General features: G+C 43.2%; 1 pseudogene; it reads left to right on the top strand.

The window, feature by feature from the left end:
- LOC127677925 (creatine kinase U-type, mitochondrial-like) overlaps positions 1–22966 on the top strand; it is a 33309-nt pseudogene extending 10343 nt beyond the window's left edge.
- The last annotated feature ends 3306 nt before the right edge of the window (positions 22967–26272 follow it).

Raw genomic sequence — 26272 nt, 5'->3', positions numbered from 1 at the left:
CATGACTCTAACTCAGGGGGAAGGAAGCCTGATGGGGAAAAAGACAGAGCTACTATATTCCTACATACACTGTTTTATAATTTTCTTTCCATACTGTTGGCTTCCATTTCTGTAGCCACCAGTTTCACTGCATGTGAACCCCTGACAAGGGTTCTTAGAGTCCCAGCTGTCAAATTTCTTCATTTTTGACAAGGAAACTATTTCTTCATCATCCATGTATACCCTCTCTAGACTGTGCTGACCTTCATTTTGTGTCTAAATTAAAAGAAAGCTGAGGGGATAGCTCAGTGGGTAAAGTGTTTGCCAAGCATGCAAGTGTAAGGACCAGAATTTAGATCCCCAACACCCAGGCAACGCTGCACAGGGGAGGTAGAAACATGGAATCCCTGGAAAAAGCTATCTAGCTAGCTGGATTAACTGAATTGGTGAGCTCTGGGCTCATGACTGATTAGGGAAGATTTCCAAAGTCAGCCTCTGGCCTCCACACATATCCATACACACATGTGTTAACACACATGAAAACATACACATATTCACCATATGCACACATACATTTGCCCCCCACAACTTGACTTTAAAAAAAAAGAAAAATGTAATTTTCAGTAGAATCTATAAAAGAATTTTCTCCGTGAGAATAAAACTTCACCCTGTCTAGCTTCCTTCCCAGCTCTTATATCCAGAGACTTTTGTAAATTAACCCTGTCTCAAACACAGAGCTTAACACCTAAAAGGGTCGTCTAGTGGGATGATGAAGAAACAGACGCTGAAAGTGTATGCTCCGCCGACCTTTTGGATATATCTCCGTCTCTGGATATAAGAGCTGGTCCCTAGATTGAGAAGGGTAGACTATGGAAGAAAGAGGCCCCCCCTTTTAGGTCTGTCATACAATGTGGTCAAAGAGAAAGACAAGGGGTCAAAGGGCAACTGAACTGAAGGACTAACTACCAGGAGCAAACTGGCTTGTTTTATCTGTTAATCCCCATATAGTTAAAAACAAAAAACAGCGCTTGAAGTATATTCTAGGCCCTTACTACAAAGATACTAGTAGAGACGATCGGAATGCTCTCAAATAGCTCTTCACCGATTGAATTAGCATACTAAACATGCAGATGCACTGGCTTCCTTCAGTTACATCGATGAAATGTCACAGATAAGAATGTTAGGAAAGAATTGCAATCTGTTGAGTGGAGGATGTTTGGAGAACAGTCTGGTACTTTTCATTTTTCCTCCCCACGTAATGGTTTCAAGGTGTTATTAGTCTGCAAAAGAGCCAGCGAATGGATTTTTGTGAACCTTGAATGTCCTCCTCCTCGATAGAGCTGCTTCGAATTTAGAATAGTGTCTTGTGTTTCTCCAAAGAGCCCAATATTGAACTCTGAAGAGATCGCTAGCATGGTCCTGAACCAAGGGCTGACTGCCCCTCAGGCTCTTCCAGAACATGGCCCTCAATGTGGTCACTGAATCCAGTTCTTTCAGGTACCTTAGTACAAGGGGACAGAATCAGAGTCAGTGAGGTTGATGACATGAGTGCATGACCATATATTTCTTTAAAACAAATACAGAACACTTTCAGGTTAGCCTACACACTTCTTAAGGGTTACAGCGAGCATATTCTGAGACTTAGAGCTTCATACGCTCTTACAAATAACATCTATTCGGTTTTGAAATACGCTTTTTTCTGGCATGGACACTTTTAGAACATCTGTATCTGGTTTGCTGAGCCATCATTATTGCCGCCTGTTCTTGGACCAGTGCACACTGGTTGCATCAAGTGTACAATGTTCATGTATCAAATTGAAAGTCTTTCTGTGATAACTTAACCTGAGGGAATGGACTTCATCTCAGAGAACTTACACCAAAGCAATACAGATTGTGGTAGGTAGGAATTTTAGAACCATTCCAAATTAAAAATAAATCCTAGGGACAAATACTAAGAATGTCCAGTAGGTTTTTAAACTAGATAATTTTATTTATTTGGAAAATAATTCACTGGAAATATATAGATTTATTGGAATCTTTGAAATACTCTTATGATATTACTGGAAAGTTCTAGAAATGTACTTGAAACTTTTAAAAAATGACCTAAAGAACCTTAAGTAGATTCTGTATCCATTCTTCCTCTGCTAATGGCTGACTGTGCCTTGTCATGAGAGACTAATGTTTGCAATACTGAGTGGCCATCAACTGTGTGTGTCTAGTTAGATGTAGGAATCCTATGTGAAGCTTAAGAAATAGAGACTCAGGCCCTCTCCTGATGCTAGAGCTGAAGTGAGGTCTAGTGTGGTGCCTACAGCCCAAGAATACAGAATACCCTGTGTTCTGTACTGGCACAAACACCTACTGCTACTTACTAATGTGTCATGCACTATGCTAAGTGATTCATACATACTACTTATTCTACTGACACCATGTAAAAGGGAAAGATAAGCTGGGAACCAAAACACTCGGTGCATGAGCTAAGCTGTGAGTTCAATTCCCCAACACCAAAAAGAGTAGACAAGCTTACTGAAAATCACACGTCCACTTTCTGCCCCTGGGCTCCTCCACTCGTGCAGACAACATATCAGCCCTGCTTGCTGCTTTAGAACTGCTTAGGACAGTGTCTCTTCCTTTCCATTCAACTATGCTTTGATGCTTGAAATTCTGTGTTTTGAAATTTGAAGTAGATTCCCTAGGTAGAATAATGCAAAGAATCTGCTGTTTGTTCTTTACTGCATGGGAAACAACAATCAAAAGTCTATCTCTTCCAAAACAACCATGATTTTTCCAATCACGTGACTATGGGTCATCTGAGTGCTGTGACAGCATCTCTCAGTCTTTTCTGTATAAGATGCCAGTTTACACTGGCACAGAAAGAAACCACAACACAGACCCAGGTGGCAGGAAGTGAATCGTCATCACCAGAGAAATGCTGTTGGAAGGAAACAGTATGAACCTTTCCAAACGCCAGGCCCCTTGTGTATTCCTGCTAAGTGTCACTGTGGAGGCTAAGTCCCTCAGTACGCTGCCCAGAGACACGGGTCTTAAATGGGATTTTAGTTGAAGGAGCTGCCGTTTCACGAGTGGTACAGTCATGCTTACTGTTGATGTTGGGTGGCTGGACACCCATTCTTCAACAACTTTGTAAAATGAGGAACAGGCTGGCATAGTTCAAACGTGTGTGTGTGTGTGTGTGTGTGTGTGTGTATACTAGTTCGTGCAAATGTGTGCTTAGTCAGAGGACTAAGATAGAGCAGGATCCTGCTCTATGACATTCTGTATAGTAGCCACAAAGCCTCTGGAAGCTGCTGTCTCTGCTCATACTGTGCCAGGATTACAGGCTGGCATATGGTTAATGCCCAGGCTTTTACTTGGCTGCTGGGATCTGAACTCCAGTATTCTGACTTGCAAAGCACGCAGTTTGTCCTGCTGATCCATGTCTCTTCCAGTCCCTGGCTACCCCATCATAAAAACCAAGCTACTGAGGCTTGGAGGAACCCTTGGTATCCAGTTGCCTTCTACTTCAGGTCTTTCTCCACTGAGTCAGCAAGTAGCTTTTGCAAATATTCTTAAGTGTAGCCATGATATCAGCTGTGGCATCTGCTGCAAAATCTTCACCAGGAAGTGACTGCTGGTTACACAGGAAGAAAGATGAAAGGTCCTGTACTGATTGAGCACATTTCTGAAGCCGTGCGACTTCCCAGGCCTTGCCACTCAGCTGCTACCAAGATGATGGCAAGAATGATTCATGGGACTGGGAAGATGTCTCTGCAGCTTTCATTTACTCAAAAAATAAAACAAAACAAAACAAAAAAACCCAAAAAAAACAAAAAACAAAAAACAAAAAAACAAAGCAAGCCTTTAGATGCCAAGCTCTGATGGTCCTAACACACCCTGTCTTCTTTCCTCTTCCTTCCCATCCTCTCTATTCTCCTCCTCTCCTCTCAGCTTCACATTACTAGTGCACTCTTTTGTCCTGGCCTAGCAGTCTCCAGAGCAACCATTCTGCTTAGCTCTTCCCATGCATGGGCAGGTATCTCCCTGGTTCCAAAGGCTCCAGGCAGATGTCTGAAAATCATCCCCTGACAGATTTATGTTTGTCAACCTCTGCAGTGACCTCCACCCCCATGCCAAATCATATCCTACTTGCAGGTGAGAACACTGGAGGCCAAATTCATCAAGTCCTCTCAAAACACATGCAGAGCTAAGATGCCGACTCTATTCTCGGTGGCATTGCACCTACCCCACCCCCACCTCCATACCCCGCCCCCCCACACACACACTTACAAACCCTGAGCTCCTCAGCCCTGCATGTCTTTCTGGCCTGTTTTCTACCCAAGATCTGGAACGACTTGGGATTCCAGGCTTTTGAAACAAGATTAAAAGGTCTCTTTTACAGCATTTGCTGAAAAACTCCTCAGAGGAAACGTGGTTGGCAGGTAGAAAAACCAGGACCTGTCTCCTTGAAAATCACAGCTGTGTTATCTTTTTCTTCCACTGATTGCTTCCAGATTATCACTGGGGCAGCCCGCCAAGGAGCCAGTCCTCTGTGTCCTGAGCCGGCTCTGGCGAAAGAGCTAGTTTTCCTACAAAAGGAAACACATTTGGAGATGCATAGCTCACCATATGCAGAACTTCGAAAAAAGCTTACAAATGAATGTGGCCTCACTGCCCAAGCAAGTCAGCACAGGAAGGTGAACCCAGAGCTGGTGTGGCGGGAAGTTTACCAAAGCACTCGGAAAGGGTCAACCGCAAAATACCCTTTTCTAAAAGGGAAGTGGGTCAAAAGTGCAGAGGGTGAGGGGTGATCGCACAAGGTGAACCTAGGCAGTGATGGAACCCGCCTTGAAGAAGGGAGCCCCGCATTCAGGTTCTTCTGCGCACGCGCCTCTGGAGCACACGTTCTCAGCGGTGCCTAGCTGGCAGCACCTTCCCCACGGTCCTTGGCACATGCCCAGTGCTCAGGTTTGACCATTGAGGAAATAAGCAGAAGGCAGCCTTTGCCTCTGAGAGCTGCTAGCAGGAGATGTTATGCCTTCTCCAGAAACACCGCTCAGATTTGGCCAGTCAGACATTCTTAGGACTGAAGTTTATAGGTGAAAATCTTGTGCTGTAGTTCTTGTCTGCAGTACTAACGAGAATGAACTGCTCCCACCGGAAGTCATTGTTTGAAGGAGAAGCATCCAGAAGCTGGTGTGAATACATTGCACCCTGTATTCAACCCGGTATTCTTAAGGCTGGGACCGCACCAAGCACCAAGGTCAAAATGTCTCTGAGGGCTTAAAGGGCACACAGTTCAACAGCTCCACGACTGTGCCCTTAGCCATAACAACGCCCCACAGGGCCCTGAAGATCTTGTCAGGAAAAAAAAAAGTTCCTTTCTCTGGACTAAAATTAGAAAATGTTGTGTTAAATGAAGTTAAACAGGTTTCCTGAAAGTTGGGCAGTTCACAGCTTTTAATGTGGCCCTGTCAGTAGCACCTGCTAAATTTGTTCTTGGTAGACTCTATTTACAGAAAGAGCCTCCTAAGGCCGATGGGACATCAGTGGTTCAGAGTGCATAGCTCACTATAGGTTCTTAGTGAAAGGCCCAGTGGGCTCTTGTACCATGCATGTTCAGAAAGTGCCTACCTTTCCTTTTCTTTGGGAGTAAAGATTCTATCCTAAAATGAGGGGTGCTGCTCACGGACCATCACCCCAAAGTCCAAAATGCATTCATTCTTTTCTGTTTATGATGTGTCTGTGTGTGTGTGAGTCTCTATGTGTGTCTGTGTATCTGTGTGTGCATCTGTGTGTGTGTGTATGTGTGTATTTGTGTGTGTGTGTGTGTATGTGTGTGTGTGTGGCATTAGGCACATAAGGCATGTGTGTGGCATTAGGCACATAAGGCATAAGACATAAGGTCAGAAGACAACCTCAAGTGTCAGTCCCTGTATTCTCTCTTTTTTTTTTTGAAACCGGACCTCTTGTTTGACACTGTACACCAGGACAGCTGGCCCATGAACTTCTAGGAGTCTCCTGCCTCCACCTCCCACCTTACCTCTCATCTTGCAGGCACTAGCTACTGTGCCTGAGCTGAGGTCTTTATACTTTTATAAGAAGCTCCTTTCCCATGAGCCACTTTCCCCACTCCGTGCTCCCCACTCTGTGCTCCCCACTCCATGCTCCCCACTCCATGCTTCCTAAAGGGCAGATGTTATTCAGCAGGACCGGTACTGGGCATGGTGTATCTAACACCCTATTATATTTCACAGTGATCTATGCAGCAAGTACAGCCCTCCATTTTAGATCAGACAATGAAAGTGGAGCTCTGAATATTAAGATCACAGAGCAAGAGCATTTTAAGGTTTGCATCCTACAATCGATGACAAAAAAAAAAAATCAAGTATCTTAGCTTAGAAAAAAATGGTAGTGGTGGGTAACAGAGGCAGTACCATCTCCAAGGAGGAGATGTAGAGTTTCCATACCATAATGAGCTTTCAGTCAGTGACGGACTGCATATATGATGAAAGTCCCTAGCATTGCCTAGCAATTCAGCTGTCTTAGTTCTGTTTCCATGGCGACAGAACCATGTATGGAGCATCTTCTAGAACACAGCCCGAGTGAGTTGGCATGGCTCCTCTTGTATCTTTAGCCTTTTAGTGCAGAAGAGAACCCCATTTCCCCTCAAAGTATTTTTCCTAAACCACACCTGGTTTAATGTGGCTGTTGTAACTCTAATTGTTAATTAGGTGGTTTCATCAAATATTTATGGTGAAACATTCATGATCCTCCCTTATGTAGCGACAGTAATTAGCAGGATTGGCCCCTTCAAAGACAGTAACTGCATGCTTTTCCTTGGAAACCACTATGTGTTTCCTTAAAATAAGAGTCTGGCTGAAGCCCCGCTAGAACGCCAACCCCTATAAAGCCTCTGGTTCTCTTCTAAAACATTCTGTGAACTTTTATGGCAGTTACTTTGGCATGGCCAATATTTTTTCAGCAGTGTCCATGTTTTGTGCTTACCTATCCCTACTAAAATTATATATTTTAGCAGTTCCCAATAAAACCCATTGTATGGCATGCTAGAATAAATCTCAAAATCTCCCCAAAGTGTTAGGAACTTTCAGATATATGTCCATTAAATTCCTATTTCTCCAGCAAGTGGTTTGTGTGCCAAAATATGCATTTCATTGCTGGGCTAGTCATGTGTCCACAAGGCTTTGGTAAAACTCATAGAAGATCACTGGTCTATTCATCCCTTAAAATATGGATTCTCTGAGCTAAGAGATTCTGTTGTAGCTTTCTCAGGAATTCCTACAGGAGACAGTTGCCTGTGTAGTTCCTACCCCAAACATTTTGTGTATCTTAAATGAATTTCTTTGACTGATGTTATTATCCCAGAAATAGATCGTATTTTTTCTTAAAATGGCTTAAGATTTTTTTTGCCATATTTTCTGAGTGCCAATTATAGTCATCCTCCTTTTTGCTGTGAGAATGGTGACTCACAAACCAAATCTAATAAAAGTGTTTTCTGTTAAAGCTGTGACAAATGATGTTTAACTCTATTGTCAAGGGGGCAAGACAAAGAGCCTCTCTGGGCCCAAGGGGTATGGAGGCAGAGTTCAAAACAATATGGAAAACAAACAAACAAACAAAACTTTCCCACCAATCTCATCTATGACTGTGTCAAGCTCTTGGAAACTGGGCTAAAAAGACTCAGGAGGCGGAAAGTTCTCTGCCTCTGGATGTACTGCGTCCTGTCCAGGTCAAATGTCCCTCAAGCATGGTTTCCCTACACACAGCAACAATATCTGTGGATATGTTAGAAATGAGAATTCTAAGGAACCATCCAGATCTCTGATCCAGAGAGTCTGTGGATCGGGCTTAGCAGTCTGGACTTCAGCAAGTCTTGGGTGTTTCTGATGTCTACTAGAGCTTGAGAGACAGTGTCTTAAACTGCAACTTGCCAAGAATATTACAAAGAAGATCCAACCAATAAATTAGTTAGATTAGAAGGCTCTTCATCCCTGAAAGTCTGTGAGCCAGATAGGGGTCTTGTTCTCCCCTTTCCTCTTTTTGAAAGTGCTTTATCAACACTCAGTCCTGACCCAGGTAACAGTACAGATTTCATAGCGAGAACTAAAATATGCTCTCACAACTGTTAAAAATCAGGCATTACCTAAGGGAGCTTAAAAATTAAAGCTAGAATGCGCCAAGATTTCTGAAAACAGGACTTGCAGCTGCCTTTTACCAGGCATTTTCATATCAATTCCTGCAAGTAGTTGCCATAATAGTTTTCTGGTGCTTACATGATGACCACCCCATCTTTCTAGAAATAACTTTTTATATAATATATTTTAATCATATTCTTTCCCTTCTCCAACTCCTGCTAGATTCCTACCTCTTTACCCATCCAATTTCATATTCTCTCTCTGCCTCTATCTATGTCTGTCTGTCTATCTATCTATCTATCTATCTATCTATCTATCTATCTATTGCTCTCACAACCCCCTCAAAGGAAACAAAAACAAATAAGCAAACCTAATAATATAAAAAATTACCAAAACAAAGGTGCACAAAAAACTATGGAATCCACTTTGTGTTAGACAACTACTCCCAACTGGGCATGGGGTTTGCCCTGGCATCTCTACCATTGAAGAAACCCAAGTTTCCCTTCCCCAGTATCTATGAATGTCAAAGAACATTTTGGTTAGGGGTGAAACTTCGCACCTCCATCTTTTTCTTAATGCTGGCATTTTGTCTGGTTTATACTTTTGCAGGTCTACGAATGGTGTCCCAAGTGAACATGTATTGGCCATGTTGTTTCTAGATGACACTGTTTTCTTGGGCACATCAACCACCTCTGGTTTTTATAATCTTTCCACTTTTTCTACACATATAAATGAGACTTTAGGGAAGAATTTTGATAAAGATGTAGCATTTGGGACTGAGTGCTCCAGAGTCTCTCATCCTCTGCTCTTTGTCCGATTGTGATTTCTTTGTTAATTATCATTGACTGCAAGGATAGTCTTCTCTGGTGAGGCTTGAACAATGCATTGAGCTTAGCAACATATCATTAAAGGTCATTTTCACCGCTGTGACCCCTTAGCAGAATGATAACAGTAGAACTTCCCCTAAAGCCAATGATCTATCCAATCTCAGATTCTTGCCTGTTTTAGCAGTGTCAGGTATAGTTTTCATCTCATGGATCCAATTTTTAAAGTGTGGTTTGTTACTCTTATAACATGTGTGCCACTGTTTCAGGAAAGTCTCTGCTGCAGGTGACAGGGTTTGTAGCTAAGTGATTGGTAATTACTCTTCTCCAAGAGTGAGTAAGGCAGCTTCTAGCATGACGAATGCTGGTCAGTAAGGGTGAAGCATCTAGCTGGGCACCAGCTCAGTTCCTCCATGTTCAATGACATGAGTAAGTGGGCCTTCAGCCACAGGGCCTTGTTGTGAAGGGTGGCTTATAGCTTTAGCAATAGACTATGTTGTTTGCAGATATGGGGAGAGGGGGACTATGAAACCCCTTTGCAATAACTCAACAAGATGTAACTCATCTCTGGTATTGGAGGTTTTATTTAGTGGCATAAGATGTATAGTTGGGGTATCCCTCATAGCAGACAAGTGGCAAGGATAGTTCTCCCGTACTCCACTCACCTCCCAGGCTGGCTCATCTGCCCTCCCAACAGCCTCAGGTGGCTATAGGCAATAGGGCAAAAGACATCTTTCCTCAACCCAGACCACGTCTTGGCAGAGTGGCAGAGCCAGCTCTCCCTCACACACACCCCTAGATCCTCCTTTTCCCCCTCACTACTCCTGCTACTTAGGCAAGGTACAGGGCCTCCTCTTCTGGATACAACAGCCAGCAAGGGACAGGATCAGATCTGCTTTCATGACCCCAGTCAGCTCTCCTGACTACTGCATGTGGTAGGGGGATACAGAGGAAGCCATGACGTCCACCGCACACCACCTTATGGCAGATGAGTGTCAGAGCTCTTCTATGCACTCAGCCTCTGAGCTGTCTCACCTGCTCCCCACCACCAGGGCCAGCTCTGCTCTGTTGTCCAGGCGAGGTTCAGGGACAACTCTTCTGAATGCTGTAGCTGATGAGGTACATGGCTAGCTCTTCCAAGCTCATGACCCTGTGGGTAGCTTTCCTAACTGCCAGAGGTGGCAAAGGGCACAGGTGGAGGCATCATCTCTGTGCCTATGCCACCTCATGGCAGACAAATGATCACTAGGGCCAAGTCCATTGTGCAGCCTGTGTGACACAGAGAGACCACTCTTCCTGTGAGAGATGGGGCCAGCTCTCCAGAGTACCACATGCAGTGAAGGGTGGGGCCAGTTATGCACAGCCCCTGTGTGGAGCCATAATGCCTCAGAGTCATGGAGGAAGGGTCAAGACAGCTTCAACCCTGGAAACCTCAAACACAGAATGGTAGGATTTAGCTATCTTCCTTCCTCCCAAGTTGGCACCAGAAAGCTGGCTTTCTTCCCATTCACCCTAGTCAGAATTTACTACCCTGACAGTTATCAGACTTCTCTAAAGTGTAAATACCTGGTTTCTTTGGAGACAGTTCTGTCATGTGATATTTTTCTGGAAACTGTCTTATGAGACGATGTTTTGCTGAGGAAGACAATTGAGAGGGTACATTATGTTTGGAAAGAATATAAGTAGAACCCAACAGACAGTGAACGATGCTCTTGCATTGGTTTGCCTTGCAACACTTTGCTGGTCATGGTTGATCTTCACTTGTCATAACTTCATAACGAGAAATGCAACAAAGAACTCCTCATGTTCCAGCTGTTTCTTGGCACTTCCACACACTCATTCCAATTCAGCAGAGCCTTATAATTTCTTCTGTATCAAAGTACTGATACTGATTTGTGTTTGATGTTTTGGACTGGACTGTTGAAATCCTGACAACAAAGATTACAATTGTACCAAAGAATTACTTCTAAACAGGTCCACATCCCCTTTGTACTATTAACCATCTTTCTCCCCTACCTTTGCTTGATGGGCTAGAAGGGCGATTGAAGTTGTTTTTTTTTTTTTTAAATAGTATGTTTCTTTTTTTAAAAAAAGATTTATTTATTTATTTTTATGTATATATGAGTACACTGTAGCTGTCTTCAGACATACCAGAAGAGGGAGTCAGATCACAGTGCATATGGTTGTGAACCACCATGTGATTACTGGGATTTGAACTCAGGGCTTTTTGGAATAGCAGTCAGTGCTCGTAACTGCTAAGCCATCTCTCCAACCTGATTGAAATGTTTAAGGACCCTTATTAAAGTAGCTTTTGAAAAATCTAAGCCTATACTTCACCCAGTGTTTGACTTTATAAGGTTTTTCCCCTGGACCCTTGCCAGTCCCTAAGTATGCTGATGAAATATATCCCAATGCCTCTACTCTAACCAATTGTACACAACCATATAATCTTGCACCAGACACCCTAGTCCCTTCCCCAGGAGCATAAATCCCCCCTTCCCCCTAATAACCAGTTCTCCAAAGCTGTTCCCAAGGGTGTGTTCTTTACCTCCTCACTCTCTTTACCTGTGCACTTACTGCCAACCAAAATCTTACCTGTGCCCACCCGTCCACCTGGCTAAGGTTCACTCCTTCCAGTCCAGCCTGGTGTGTGACAGGCCTGGCTACCCTGAGGAGGTAGAAGCGAACACACATGACACCCCTGGACATCCACGTGGGCCAGCTGTTGCCCCAACCAGGGACATCACCATATTCTCTAGTGGTCATATGAGCCATGGATATCAGACATGGCACTCAGTAGCAGCTCAGGCTGGAACCTCACCATGGCCCATATGGTGGGGCTGGCCCCTGGCAACAGGCCACTCCTCTGGGTCTCCAGTTTCAACTCTCTTCATAATGCTCAGGCTACTCCACTTGTCTTTCTCTCCCATCTGACCACTACATACTCACACTTTGTAGTTGCTCCCACTACAGGCTGGAGATGTGGCTAGAGGTTGGAAGACCCCTGGGTGGCATTCTCCATTGATGCTTCATGGTGTGGCCACAAGAAGGTGCCTATTGCCTCCTTGTGCTTTGCACTGGAGGGCAAGTCTGTGGGTGGCATAGTCTTTCACAGTTCTCTGTCTGCCTTCTTCTCCTGCCCCTGCACTACCTAGATCTGATTTGGTTTGGCTTGGTTTGGTTTGGTTTGGTTTGGTTTGGTTTGGTTTGGTTTTTATGAGTCCTAGGTATATGATAGTCACCAAGCCAGGCATCAAGAAAGGACAAGCAAAGGACTGCCATCTGCTCTGCCCTTGACTAACGTAAGAACAACATCATCAACAAGGTGTCTCTTTGCCCATTGCAGAGGTGAGAGGTTGGCGGACATATGGATATTCAAAAGACCTTTAGTGTCATTTGACCCTCCCAGTATTGCCTCCTTTACCCTGCCCTTCCATGCTCCTCTCCGTTTAATCTTTCTATTCTTCTTTCCCCTTATCTCTTTATAACACTATATTCTATTTCTTCTCCCTTGCAAGATCTCCTCTTCTCCCACTGTTCTTTACTAGCTACCTGTCTTAGTTACTGTTCTATTGCTATAAAGAGACACCATCATCAAGACAGCTCTTAAAAAGAAAAGAACTGAAGAAGTTAGACCCCAGAGAACCAAATAACACTATTAAAAATGGGGTACAGAGCTAAACAAAGAATTTTCACCTGAAGAACTTTGGATGGCTGAGAAGCACCTTAAGAAATGTTCAACATCATTAGTCATTAGGGAAATGCAAATCCAAACAACCCTGAGATTTCACCTCACACCAGTCAGAATGGCTAAGATTAAAAACTCAGGAGACAGTAGGTGTTGGCAAGGATGTGGAGAAAGAAGAACACTCCTCCTCTGCTGGTGGGAATGCAAGTTGGTACAACCACTCTGGAAATCAGTCTGGCGGTTCCTCAGAAAACTGGGCATGACACTTCCAGAGAACCCTGTTATACTGCTCCTGGGCATATACCCAGAGGACTCCCTGTCATGCAATAAGGACACATGCTCCACTATGTTCATAGCAGCCTTATTTACAATAACCAGAAGCTGGAAAGAACCCAGATGTCCCTCAATTGAGGAATGGATACAGAAAACGTGGTATATTTACACAATGGAATACTACTCAGCAATTAAAAACAATGAATTCATAAAATTCTTAGGCAAATGGTTGTAACTGGAAAATATCATCTGAAGTGAGGTAACTCATTCAAAAAAGAACACACATGGAATGCAGTCATTGATAAGTGGATATTAGCCCAGAAGCTTTGAATACTCAAGACACAACTCACATATCAAATCATTCCCAAGAAGGAAGGAGAGGGCCCTGGTCCTGGAAAGGCTTGATGCAGCATTGTGGGGGATTGCCAGGACAGAGAAGTGGGAGGGGGTTGATTGGGGAAAGGGCAGAGGGAAAAGGGCTTATGGGACTTATGAGGAGGGGGGAACCAGGAAAGGGAAAATCATTTGGAATGTAAACAAAGAATATAGAAAATTAAAAAAAAAAACAAAGAACCTAACTTAAAAAAAATGAGAGAGAGAGAGAGAGAGAGAGAGAGAGAGAGAGAGAGAGAGAGAGAGAGAGAGAGAGAGAGAGAGAAAGCATAGAAGGAAAAACATGCAAAATTTGTCTTTTGGGGTCTAGCTCACCTCCCTAGGGATGATTGTTTCTATTTCCATACACTTACCTATAAATTCATTGAATTCCATTGTGTAAATGTACCCCATCTTCGTTATCCCTTCATCGGTTGATGGATGGGTCGTTCCCATTGTCTGGTTGTGAACAGGGCGGCAATGAGCATGGATGAGCAAATGTCTCCTTAGTACGATACAGAGTCCTTTGAATATACGTCCAAAACTGGTATGGCTGGATCCTGAGCCTGACTTCCAGCTTTTTGAGGAATTACCACACTGATTTTCATAATAGGTGTACAGGTTTGTACTCCCACCAGCCATGGATTAATCTTTCCCCACATTCTTGCCAGCATATGCTGTCATTTGTTTTATTGATCTTGGTTCTTTTGACTGGGGTAAGATGAAATCTAAAAATAGTAGTAATTTGCATTTTCTTCTTGACAAAGGATGTTGAACATCTCTTTAAATGTTTTTCAGTCATTTGTATTTCAGAATTCTCTGCTTAGCTCTATATCCCATTTTTAATTGGGTTATTTGCTTTCTTGATGTTCAGGGTTTTTAGTTCTCTCTATATTCTAGATACTAACCGTCTCTCAAATATGTAATTGATAATGATTTTTTTAACATTCTGTGGTTGCCACTTGAATGGTGTTGATCTTTGCTGCACAGCAGCTTTTCAGCTTTATGAGAACTCATTTATAAATTGTTGATCTTAGTGCCTCTGCCATTGCTGTCCTTCCCAGAAAGTCTTTTCCTGTGCGAGAGTTCAATCCTATTTCTTACTTTCTCTTATGTCAAGATAGAGATAAAGATATCAAGAGTCAAGATATCAAGTCTATGATCAGTGACTCCATGCTCTGGATGACTTAGTCTAGGTCTTCAGCTTCTTTCAGCAGAAGCCCAGAGAGGTGACATATGTTGGCCAGGTGTTGGCAGCGCCAGGGCCATCTCCGATGATTCCTAACTTCCTGCTTCTAAAGCAATGTTCATTGAATCAGAATTAAATCAAACTCAGCAGGAAACTTGTGAGAAGAAACCAACTGGATATTCTACTAGAAAAAAGAAAAAAACGTAAAATTTATAAAAGAAGGAAGACTCCAAAGGCCTGTCTCTGAAGATCAGCGGTTACCAGTTCTTGAGAGGGTTGTGCGTGCATTCAAGACCATATACAGAGTTTCAGCTGCCCCATTTCTACTGCTTTTAATGAAACATCTACAGTTTAAGCTCTGCATATGTTTTTGAAAATAACTCCTGCCAGAAGTGGTGGCATATATCTTTTTTCCATTTTTTAAAAACTTGTTTGTTTATTTTTACTTATTCACTTTACATCTTGGTCACTGCCCCCTTGCTGGTCACCCCTCCCCAAATCCTTCCCCCCATCATCCTTCCCCTTCTCCTCTGAGGGAGTGGAGACCCCCTGGGTATCCCCCCCTACCCTGGCACATCAAGTTTCCTATAAGGCTAGCTGCTTCTTCTGCTACTGATGTTAGATAAGGCAGCCCAGTTAGAATATATCCCACATACAGCCAGCAGCTTTTGGGATAGCCTCCGGTTGTTCAGGGCTCACATGAAGACCAAGATGCACATCTGCTACATACATGCAGTGAGGCCCAGGTCCAGCCCATGTATGTTTGATTGGTGGTTCAGACTCTGAGAGCCTCAAGGGTCCAGGTTAGTTGATCCTACTGATCTTCCTGTGGAGTTCCTATCCCCGTAAAGGCTTCAATCCTTCCTCCTATTCTTCCATGTGAGCCCCCAAGCTGCATACGATGTTTGGCTGTAGGCATATGTCTCTGTCTGAGCCAGTTGGTGGATCAGACTTCTCAGAGGATAGCCAGGTGGCATATTTTAATCCTGGGACTTTTGGAGGCAGAGACCAGCTAATTTTAGTGAGTTTAAGGCCAGTCTGGTCTACATTGCAAGTTCTAGGATAGCCAGGACTACAGAAAAAGATGTTGCTGTTGTTATTGTTGTTATTGCTATTGTTATTTTAAAAATAGGAGAGAAAATCAGTCCCACTGGCACCACAAGACAAAGCATGTGACAGAAGCAGCATCTGCCTACCTGAAAGAAGGCCATCCAAGGGACAGCTATGAAGGAAGGCCAAGGGACAGCTGGACAGTAGGTCCTCTGAACTGTCTTAACTTTCCTACAATGATCCTTGCTGGGTCCACAAAAGCAAAACCATGTTTTCATTTAAGATATCTGTTCTTTAAAAAAGATGAAAAAGATGTAACATATCACATCTGAACAGTCTATACCCTTAATTCAGACAGTCAAAAGACAGCCTTAAGACAACTGGAAAAATATTGTCTTGATCTGCACAATAGATCAAAGTGTTCTCTGTGAAGCCTAACAATGAACTTGAAAACCATTTTAATATCTTTTTTTATTTTGGAACACAACAGGAGGCAGAGGTAAGTGATATTTTAATATGTTTCAATAATTCAATCTAAAGAAGAGAGTATGTTTAGATGTGGCAAGAGCTTAAAAATGCAGGTAGATAATTTGTTTATGCTTGAAATTTTATAATTAAAAATGTCTCATACAAATACCTCTAAGTACGTAACTCTGCTATCAGAATTACTCTAGAGCGCAAATTTTATGCCAAACTCTTAAAGCTGCATGGCTGGACAGGATGTTAGGTATTTTCCAGTGTACCACCCTGCCCTGTGTCCCAGATGAAGGCTCTGACTACCTCGAGCTCTTCCAAGTGACTCAGCCAGTGCTCCTTCACCAAACAGCAACCAGAAAAAGCATGGCCATGCTGTTCCCAGTGTTGGACTCTTGTGTTGTACTCGAAGAAAGGTATCACCATGGCAACCTTCCGAAAGTTCCCAGCTCGTTTACTCATCCTGGATAGATGTCTGCATTAGCTGATTCTCCTCACTCTCTACAGCCTCATCTACCTCCCACACCTTCTTGCCCTTCTTTCTCTACACACAAGGCTTCCTATCCCCTAGGCTCCCAGAATTCTTCCAGTTCTTCATTTCACACCATTCTCTGAGGTTCATCTCAAGCTCCTCCCAAAATATCACTTAACTTCAAAGCTCAGCACAACGGCACAACGGGACAGTCTACTCTCCTCTAGTAGAAAGCATTCTCAAAGACAAGCATGCCTTACAAGTATGCAAAAGAAATCTGACCTTTTCCCAGCTGGAGGCATCAGGTTCTGAGAGAAGCCAGCCTGTGAGGGGAGGGCTAGATGAGAATTGTTCTGACATGGGCAAAATCAAGACAGTTAGTTCATAACGGGGATCCAGCAGCACCAAATAGGTCCTCAGACTGGAAAGATGAAGAGAGTTCAGCAGGATGTTAGCCTAGAGCCAGGGATCAGGGTGGACCTCTATCCCAACAAAGGAAACAGAGTATACATCAGGAGCACAATTCCAAACCAAGTTTTGTGTGACTTCCCCCCCCCAAACTGTAAACAAATGTGTACTCTTCTCAGCCTCAATGTCAATATCAAACAAAAGAGATGATTCCACATAACACAATAATGGTGAGCCAAGGGGTTTACTGGGGCTGCTTTGAAGAGGATTGGTGAAAGGATACTTATAGGGATATAGGTGACCTCAAAACAACCAGATCACCGGAAAGTCCACCCAGAGGCAGCATACAGCTTGCAGTCAATGCCACTGAGGTATTGCTTCCTGCAGTTGTGGGCTGCTTTTATCACATTGTGAATCTTCTCTCCTAGGGAGCTTCCTAAGCTGTGTCCATTTCATTAGCTTCCTGAGTCCTATAACCTTCCTCCCTCCTTCTAGGTGAGATTGTTTCAATCTGGAAGAGGTAAGCTTCACAACACCAGGCAAGACAGATGTGCATACAGATGGACCCAGAGGAAAGAGAAAAGCCAGAGGCCAACACTGCATGGGCAAGGATCCCTGGCTTGCTAATTCCCCTCATATTTACAGACTTTGATCTAAATGGTAGGAGAATAGAGTTATGTTAGGGCTGTGCAGAAGAACCAAACAACAGGTAGATGGATAGATAGATAGATAGATAGATAGATAGATAGATAGATAGATAGATAGATAGATAGACAGACATATAGAGAGACTATAAAAAATTGCCTCATTGAATTATGGAGACTGGCAAGTCCAAAACTCCACAGTGGGGGACGGCAGACGCAGGAAAGCTGATCCTCCAGTCTGAATCTTGAGGCAATCCACTGTAGAGTTGTCTCTTGCTTAGGGGCAGCTGAACATTTTGTTCAGTTCAAACTTACCCACCCATTGGGTAAGGCATGCCAACATTTTGCCAGGCAGCTTGTGTTAATCTCTTCTAAAAACATCATCACAAAGAGTCCAATTTAATAGAAATGCCTTGGTCTTGGTCAATGAATGATTGGCTTAAGAGGCCACTCCTCCTTCTCCTCAAGCTAACTGGCTCCTCCCCTCTTGCCAGGCCATCGGGATAACCTGTCTAGTGCAGCCCCTCAAGCTGGATAAGTGAATAAGTCATATAAAGCCACAAAATAACATTTAACCAAAGATTTGAGAAACCCACAACCCAGTCAAGTCAACACATTAAAAATGTCTCCGTTGCTGCTGAAACAGAAAGAGGCTTGTCCTGATGGGATCCTTGCAATGGGCAGGAGAGAACTGGCAGGGCCCTTATGGGGCTGGATGAGAAAGGGTACTCAGATGGCCCAGTGAGAGATGACTTGTAAAGAAAGAGGAGTGGGCTCCTATGCCAATCACCGCAGTTCAGACACCGGAGCCAGGCTGCCTGGTTTTAATCTAGGTCCACCATTTATAAGTATGAGCCACTTCCTCTCCTGGCACTTCACTTTCCTCCTCTCTAAGATGAAGCAAATAGCATTATCTAAACCCAATGCAACATCGTAAGTTCACAGGCCAGAGGCTGGCAAAGCACAATGCAGAGCTGGTGAGGCTGGCACCAAGTCAGCGCTGTGAAACTGCTTGCTGGCTTTAGTTTAAGGACTGTAGAAGCCATATCCTGTGCTCTCAGCCTTCCAGAAAGCTCAACCTGACTTTTTCCTTCAAATACTGAAACATAAGAAGGGACCAGCCACATCACTGGTCTTACTCCAAATTACACCTCAGGCCCATGTTTTTACAAAACAAATCCACTTAAGTTGCCCAACTGAAACTCACCTAAGGTTTCCTCTTACCTTAAGAAAGAGCCCCAAATCCATGTCATGCCCTGTATGGTATCCTAATTTATTCTGAATAGGTCTCAGCATACACTCACCTCACACCTATCTCTAGAAGTCCCACAGACATAGATAGAACTTGCCAACTCCCCCACATTCTTTGAATTGAGTTCAGAGCCTGAAGGGCTGTAGCCTGTGCCTGAAGCAGCTGTGCTGGGGCTGGTTATAAATCAGTGGTACAGTGTTTGTGTAGCATGATGATTCCCATTTCCAATACTAGAAAGGAAGTCTTCCTAACCCATGACCCTGTAGCCCATGTTCCTATCTGGATACGAATCAGTGGAACTGTAACTAAATGTCCCACCACTGTGTCTTCTTCCTCAGTGAGCCTCTGACATCGGGAACCAACCTTGGCTTTGGAATCCCACAAAGTTCCAGCCACACAGAGCTCAAGCAGTGTGTACGGACACAACTTAGCTCTAAAGATGACATGGTCAGCCCCAGCCAGGCCCCACTGCCCGAAATGTTGTGTCGGGATTCTGAAACTGTCATGCGGTGGTTGGATGATCCCATATGCATAATTTTATGAAAAAGTAGAAAGTTGATTCTCACAGTTTCAGAGACTGGAAAACCCACGATGGAAGTACCACCAAGCTCACAATCTAGCACAAGCTCTGGTTTCTCCTTGCCAAATACTAACCTGTTACTACATTCCCCAGAAAGGAAAGATACTGTGTCCTCACATGATGAGAGGCCCAGAAAGGGCAAGCCATACCCTTTAATAACACAATGATTGGTTCACAAGATGGAGCCTGATCACCCGCTAAAGCCCAGCACTGAGTGTCAGTGTCATGTAAGGAGCAGTGCCTGCCTGTACTGCAGGATGTGGGGGAGTGAAAAGGGCACTTGGCATCCATCTCTCTGCATGCTAAAAGTTAACCTTCCATACAACACTATCAGATTTAAGATCTAACCATAAAGTTAAAAGGGAAAAAAAGAAGATGGTTTTTAACCAAACAGCCTGAAGCTATGTGTGCTATATTTAGACTGTAAATAGCAAGTAAACCTAAGATTAGCATCCAGTAAATACATCTCTGTCTTAGGGTTTTATTTCTCTGAAGAAACAACACAACCAATGCAACTCTTATAAAGGAAAACATTTAATTGGAGTTAGCTTACAGTCTTACAGGTTCAGTTCATCATCATCAAGGCGGGAAACATGGCAGCATCCAGGCAGACACGGTGCTGGAGAAGGAGCTGAGAGTTCTACATGTCAATCCAAAGGCAGGCAGGAGAAGACTGTCTTCTGCAGGCAGCCAGGAGGAGGGTTTCTTCTGCCCTGGACAGAGCTTAAGCAAAGCACCTCAAAGCCCACCCCCAGAGTGATGCAATTCCTCCAACAAGGCCCTACCTACTCCAATAAGGCCACACCTCCTAATAGTACCACTTCTTATGGGCTAAGCATATTCAACCTCCACATTCCACTCCCTGACCCCCATAGGCCTGTGCAAACACATGAGTCCATGGAATCCATACCTTGCCACAGCATAATGCAAAATACACTTAGTCCAACTTCAAAAATCTCCATACTGCATTATGAGCACAGCAGAGTTGTTAAGGAGGCATTTTATTGCTATGTTTCTTTAGCAGAACGGTTTCCCTAAGGAAAGCATCTTTTTAATGTAAAAATTTTTTTGATTACTCATGAAGATGAACATTTTCACCTGCTGTCATTTAGATACATACTGTTGTGCTATAAATCCATGATTTGAGTCATTTTCTTTTCTTGTAAATTTGTGTTATTTTGATGCATGTTTAAACCATTAACAATTTCTATGCTCCAATAAAAAAAAAATCATCAGAATTCTTACTTATTTTATTTTTACTTAAGAGTGTGCTCATATATTTAATAATAAAACAAAATAAGATAAAGTAAGATAAAATAAAAACTAACACATTAAAATTGCATAAAATGAACCAAAAGAAGGAAAAGAGCCCAAGAAAAGGCACAGGAACCAGATCCTCTCATTCATGCACTCAGGAATCCCATAAAAACACTAAACTGGAAGCTGTTATACATACATATACATATATACATATGTGCATACGTATATGTATACATATGTATGTGTATACATATATACATATGTACATGTGCATATATACATATGCATATATATACATATACACATATACACATACACACGTGCACACATACACATATACACATATACATATATACACATACACACATACACATATACACACATACACATAAACATATATACACATATACATATATACATACACATATACACATACACACATATACACATAAACACATATACATATATGCATATATACATATATATACATATATACATACACATATACACATAAACATATATACATGTAGACATATACATACACATTTACACATACACATACATATACACATACACATACGCATACACATACATATACACACATACACGCACACATATACACACACACATATACATATACACACAGAGGACCTGGTACAGATCTGTGCAGGCCCGGTGCATTCTGCCTCAGTCTCTGTGAATTCATATGAGCATGGATCAAGTTGAGTTGGAAAGCCTTGTGTCTTGATGTCCGCCACCCTCTCTGGCTTTTACACTCTTTCTGCTCCCTCTTCCATGGGGTTCTCTGAGACCTGAGGGAAGCATTTGCTAGAAACATCCCATTTAGAGCTGAATGTTCCATGTTCTCTCATTCTCCATTCAACATCTGGCTGTACAACATCTGGCTGTGGATCTCTGTGTTCCCCATCTGCCATAGCAGATAGCTTCTCAGATGATGACTGAGCAAGGAACATACTCACATCATTGATGGAAGACTTCTCGATTAAAAGGGAGCACAGAGAATAGTCTGGAGCCTATGTCTGCCCTAGCTTTCCTTAACTATAAATATACTGTCTAAACACTAAACTGAACTGTTGATTATTAACGTAGGGGTGGGCCAAAAAATGGTTGTTGAGTTGCAGGGACAGGAAAGAAAGAAGAAATACACCATTTCCTGCCCAACCCCAGCCCCACATCCAGAGCCACCAACAGTTCCTGACTTGAGCCAGATCCCGTTCTGAATCCAGTAGCCACATCTTCAAGCCATTCCTGGTCCCTTCTCCCATCTTCTGTCTCCTGCTGGCTGACTCAGGCTCCTGCCTTTGTCTGGAGCTGGGTCTCTCACCTCCTGTAATCTGGAATGATCCTCCAGTGAACTGAAGAGACTGTATCTCCCCCACTGCCCCCAGCACTGAATACCCAGAGCTCCAAAAGCACAACTGTGTGACCAGCCAACTGAACCTAGCAGTCTATGTGTGGCTCTGCGAGAAGACCACACCCACTGGCTGGACACCAGATCAGTGCATCCAGATTGATGTGGACGACCCTAGCCACCTCTTTATCAAGACTGTGGGCATGGTAGCTGGAGAAGAAGAAACCTATGCATGAGATATTTGCTGAACCATTTGAACCTGTGATCCAAGAGGGGCATAGCTGATATGACCCTTAAACAACGAAGCTCACCGTTGACCTTGATGCCAGTAAAATCCTTCAGGATTCAGAACCGGACAAAGTATCAGGGGACTCAATCTCCCTCCTCCCAGCACTCAGGCAGAGAGGGAGACCAGGTAGAATGTGTTGTGGTGGATGTACTGCATGGCTGGAAGGGCCATCTGGTTGGGTGATACCATAGGCTCAGTGAGGTGACAGAAGCTGAACACCAACAGTTTATTGGTGACTGTCTTCTGTTTGATCCCATTGCTGACTGTGGTAGGAACGGCTCAAGACTGGCCAGATGTTCAGCAATGAGAAGAGTTTCTTGATCTGGGTGAGTGAGGAGGCTCACGCACAGGGTATCTCTTTGGAGAAAGGTAGTGATGTGAAGGATGTGTTAGAGAGGTGGAGAAGCTGCTCCAAAATGAGGCTGGGAGCTCATGTGGGATGAGCATTTGGGACACATCTCTACCCAACCATCTAACCTGGGGACCGGACGTCAAGCAGGAGTGCTTATCAAAATGTCACTGCCCAGCAAAGATAGCCTCTTCCCAATGATCCTGGAAAACTTAAGATCCCCAAACTGTGGAACTGGAGGAATGGACACTGCTGTCATAGGCAGAGTCTTTACATCTCGTTGGATTGATTTGGCAAGCCAGAGGCGAGACTGGTACAACTGGTCACCGGTGGAGTAAAACTATTTGACTGTGAATGGTGTCCAGAGAAAGAACAGGCTATCTCTTGTCCACGGCAAACATTAACTCCCCATCCCCAGCAGATGAATCAAGACCCCAAGAATTTCTGGATATTTAACAGTGACCCATTCTACTTGCCCTAAATCTGCCCCTTGCTCCCTGTCCTAGCAAGGACTCCACATTATAAAAAGAAAAAATGGTTTTTCTTAGCAATATTGCCTGATGTTTATGAATTTTCTAAACTACATTTATTTCTTTTCACTGACATTGAAAATTAAGTGTGTAGTTTCTTTACAGGTGTTTAAATTTTATTTTGAACACTTGTGCAAAAATATTATAAAATGTAGTTAACATTAACTGGGCCCACATTTCTCAAGTTCTTATCCGCAATAATCCTACGTTAAATACATATGCATTTGTGTGTGTGTTGGATTGTGTCCATAAGCTTTTAGATCACGAAAAATTGGCCACTGGAGGAAAACTGGATATTTACATCAATCCTATTCTTTTACAGACTTGTAGAAATCCCAACACAGTATACAATTCCTATTCATCTTCCACAAGCACACAAATATTTGTGTCAAGCAACCTAATCAGAAGACCATTTATGGGGTGTTTAGTGTATTCTTACATATGGCCAAGTTAGAAACCCTGAAAGTGCCAGCTCTCAACTAAAGGTGCTTGAACATTAAACTAGAACGAGGTCAGATGATGTCTCCCTCTTGAATTATTGTTATACTATTTTAGAGGAATGTTTAATGGCTTCTTTCTTGTAGTGAAAAGAAATTATAATGACATGCTACTACTACATTTTCTATTGTGTCTTAGCTGACTGTGCCAAAATCTGAGGACCTAAATTTCACATGGCCTCAAAAGTCATATTTATGGACTAGTCTAATAGCACTTACTGAAAACAATAAGGACCCATCGGTCTGCTTACTAAACATACATTATGTATGCATTTGGATGAGACAAACTGTGACTCATTCTACGATGAGGACTAGCCATCCAGAACTATGGGAGGGGTGGTCTGGGGAGCAGTCTGTACCCTGCCATCATCTGCTAGAACCACACTCTTTCAAGTTCAATTTTTATAGTAATTTAATCACCATAATTGGTGGGCAAAGAAGAGGTGATTTCTATAATTCTTGTGGGTCCAAAGCCAAACAGATGTGGGTTTCAGTTCTCCTAAAGTGATTTTCCACATTGGCCTTTAAAGGTGGGGCTTTGAAGGCTTTCCTCTGTACTGGAGAGAGGGCCTGCCTCCACCTCTGTCTCATGGAAGGTGAGAAGCTTCAGCCCTGGGGCACTGCAGACTCCAAGAGTCTGTCTGCCCCTCTTGGCCTCCGCCCACCAGGAGCTAATGTCTGCTCACTGAGTCTTAAGGGGAAGCTTGATTATTTTCTGGCTGTTTCCTCATCTGTGAAGCGAAATGACTGGATTCAAAGTCTGCTATCTATTCCAGCTATAAATTCCATGAATTCATGATATTAAAATTGCACTATTAAGGCCATTGTTTTCTATGTAGCTTGATATTTTAAAAATAAACCCAATCAAGAGACCATTAAAGTTTATCAAATGCTTTGATCTAATGTATGAGTCATTCAAACTAAGAAAGGTTTTTTCCTGTGTGTTGCTCATAAAGAGAATTATATCAATGTTGGATTTAGCATTTCTTCTGAATAGAAGGTAAAACTCTAAACACACACACACACACACACACACACAGACTCCAAATCCTCCAGCTGTTAATGAAATTTGTCCTGTGATGAGACCTAACCAGCTCCTTTTAATTTGCTTCTTGAAAACTTGAGAATTAATATTTTAGTGTAATATACTGGAATGCTGAAATGCCACACTTCAATGTGTTTAGTTTAAACAATACACCACATTTATTATCAAATCAATGTTCCAGTGATGCATCAGCAATTTAAGTGTATTCTGAATGGATCAATTAAAAGGTTCTCCAGCTCAATCACTTAGCATTTTCTGAAGCAGCAAATAGCTGAAGCTCTGTCTTCATTCACTTTGCCTATTAAAAAAAAAAAACACTAAACATTTTTGTCTTAAGGTAATAGGTTTTGACAAGTGCTAAATTCAAACACATCCTCTGCCTGTCTCTGTCTCTCTGTGTGTTTCTGTCTGTTTCCTCTGTTTCTTTCTATCTTTCTGTCTCTGTCAGCATCCCCTCTGTGTGTGTGAGTGTGTGTGTGTGTGTGTGTCTGTGTGTGTGTGTGTCTGTGTGTGTGTGTGTGCATAGGTATGTGCATGCATGTGTGTGTGTGTGTGTGTGTGTGTGTGTGTGTGTGTGTGTGTGTGTTAGACCAGAGTCAGATACTAGTATCTTCTTCTATCATGCTCCACCCTAGTTTTTGGAAGAGTCTCTCACTGAATCCAGAAATTACTGATATACTTGGTAGGCTGTGCTGCCCGTGAGCCCCTAAGATCCCCTAGGATCCCCCTGTCTCCTGCCTACCAACCATGCTAGGATTAAATAGAGCTACCACACTAGGATTTTACATGGGTATTATCGATTCAAACTCAGGCCCTCATATTTGTCCAGTAGACACTTTTCAGACTGAGCCATTTCTACATCCCCCAAACAAACAATTTCCTAATGTACCTGCTGAATTCTCCTCTTTTGGACTATATAAAACTAACCTGTGGACAAACACAATTCACATAAAGCTAGAAACTTAGATACTGCTACAGAGCATAGGATCCAGTCCTAAGGCCTCTGGCAGAAGCCTTCCGGTCTCTGCTTCGGGAACGGGAACAGCCTGGGCCATGGCGCCAGGTCTCCAGGCTGTACAAGAGGCCAGCTGTGTACCCGGAGGCCAGCTGGGAGGAAGCCGTGTGCTCTGGTGAGTCTGGCCCTGCAGAGCAGAGGATCCAGTCCTGAGGCCTCTGATGGGAGCCTTCCAGTCTCCGCTTCGGGATGGGGAACAGCCTGGGCCACAGCACCCCATCTCCAGGAAGTGCAAGAGGCCAGCTGTGCACCCAGAGTCTGGCTGGGAGAAAGCAGCTTGCACTGGTGAGTTCAGCATTGACAACAAGACCAACTAACACCAGTGAGAACTAGATGGCAAAAGACAAACGTAGGAACGTTACTAACAGAAATCAAGGCAATATGGCAAACATCTGAACCCAATTCTCCATTAACAGCATGTCCTGGATACCCCAACAGACCAGAAAAACAAGATTTGGATTTAAAATCACTGGTCATGATGCTGTTACAGGAACACATGAAGGACATAAATAAATCTCTTAAAGAATTTCAGGAGAAAGTGGATCAAAAGTTAGAAG

The sequence above is a fragment of the Apodemus sylvaticus genome, chromosome 2, assembly GCF_947179515.1.
Source record: "Apodemus sylvaticus chromosome 2, mApoSyl1.1, whole genome shotgun sequence".
Taxonomy (NCBI): domain Eukaryota; kingdom Metazoa; phylum Chordata; class Mammalia; order Rodentia; family Muridae; genus Apodemus; species Apodemus sylvaticus.
The sequence above is the reverse complement of the archived record's forward strand: the minus strand, read 5'-3'. Positions and strand labels throughout refer to the sequence as shown.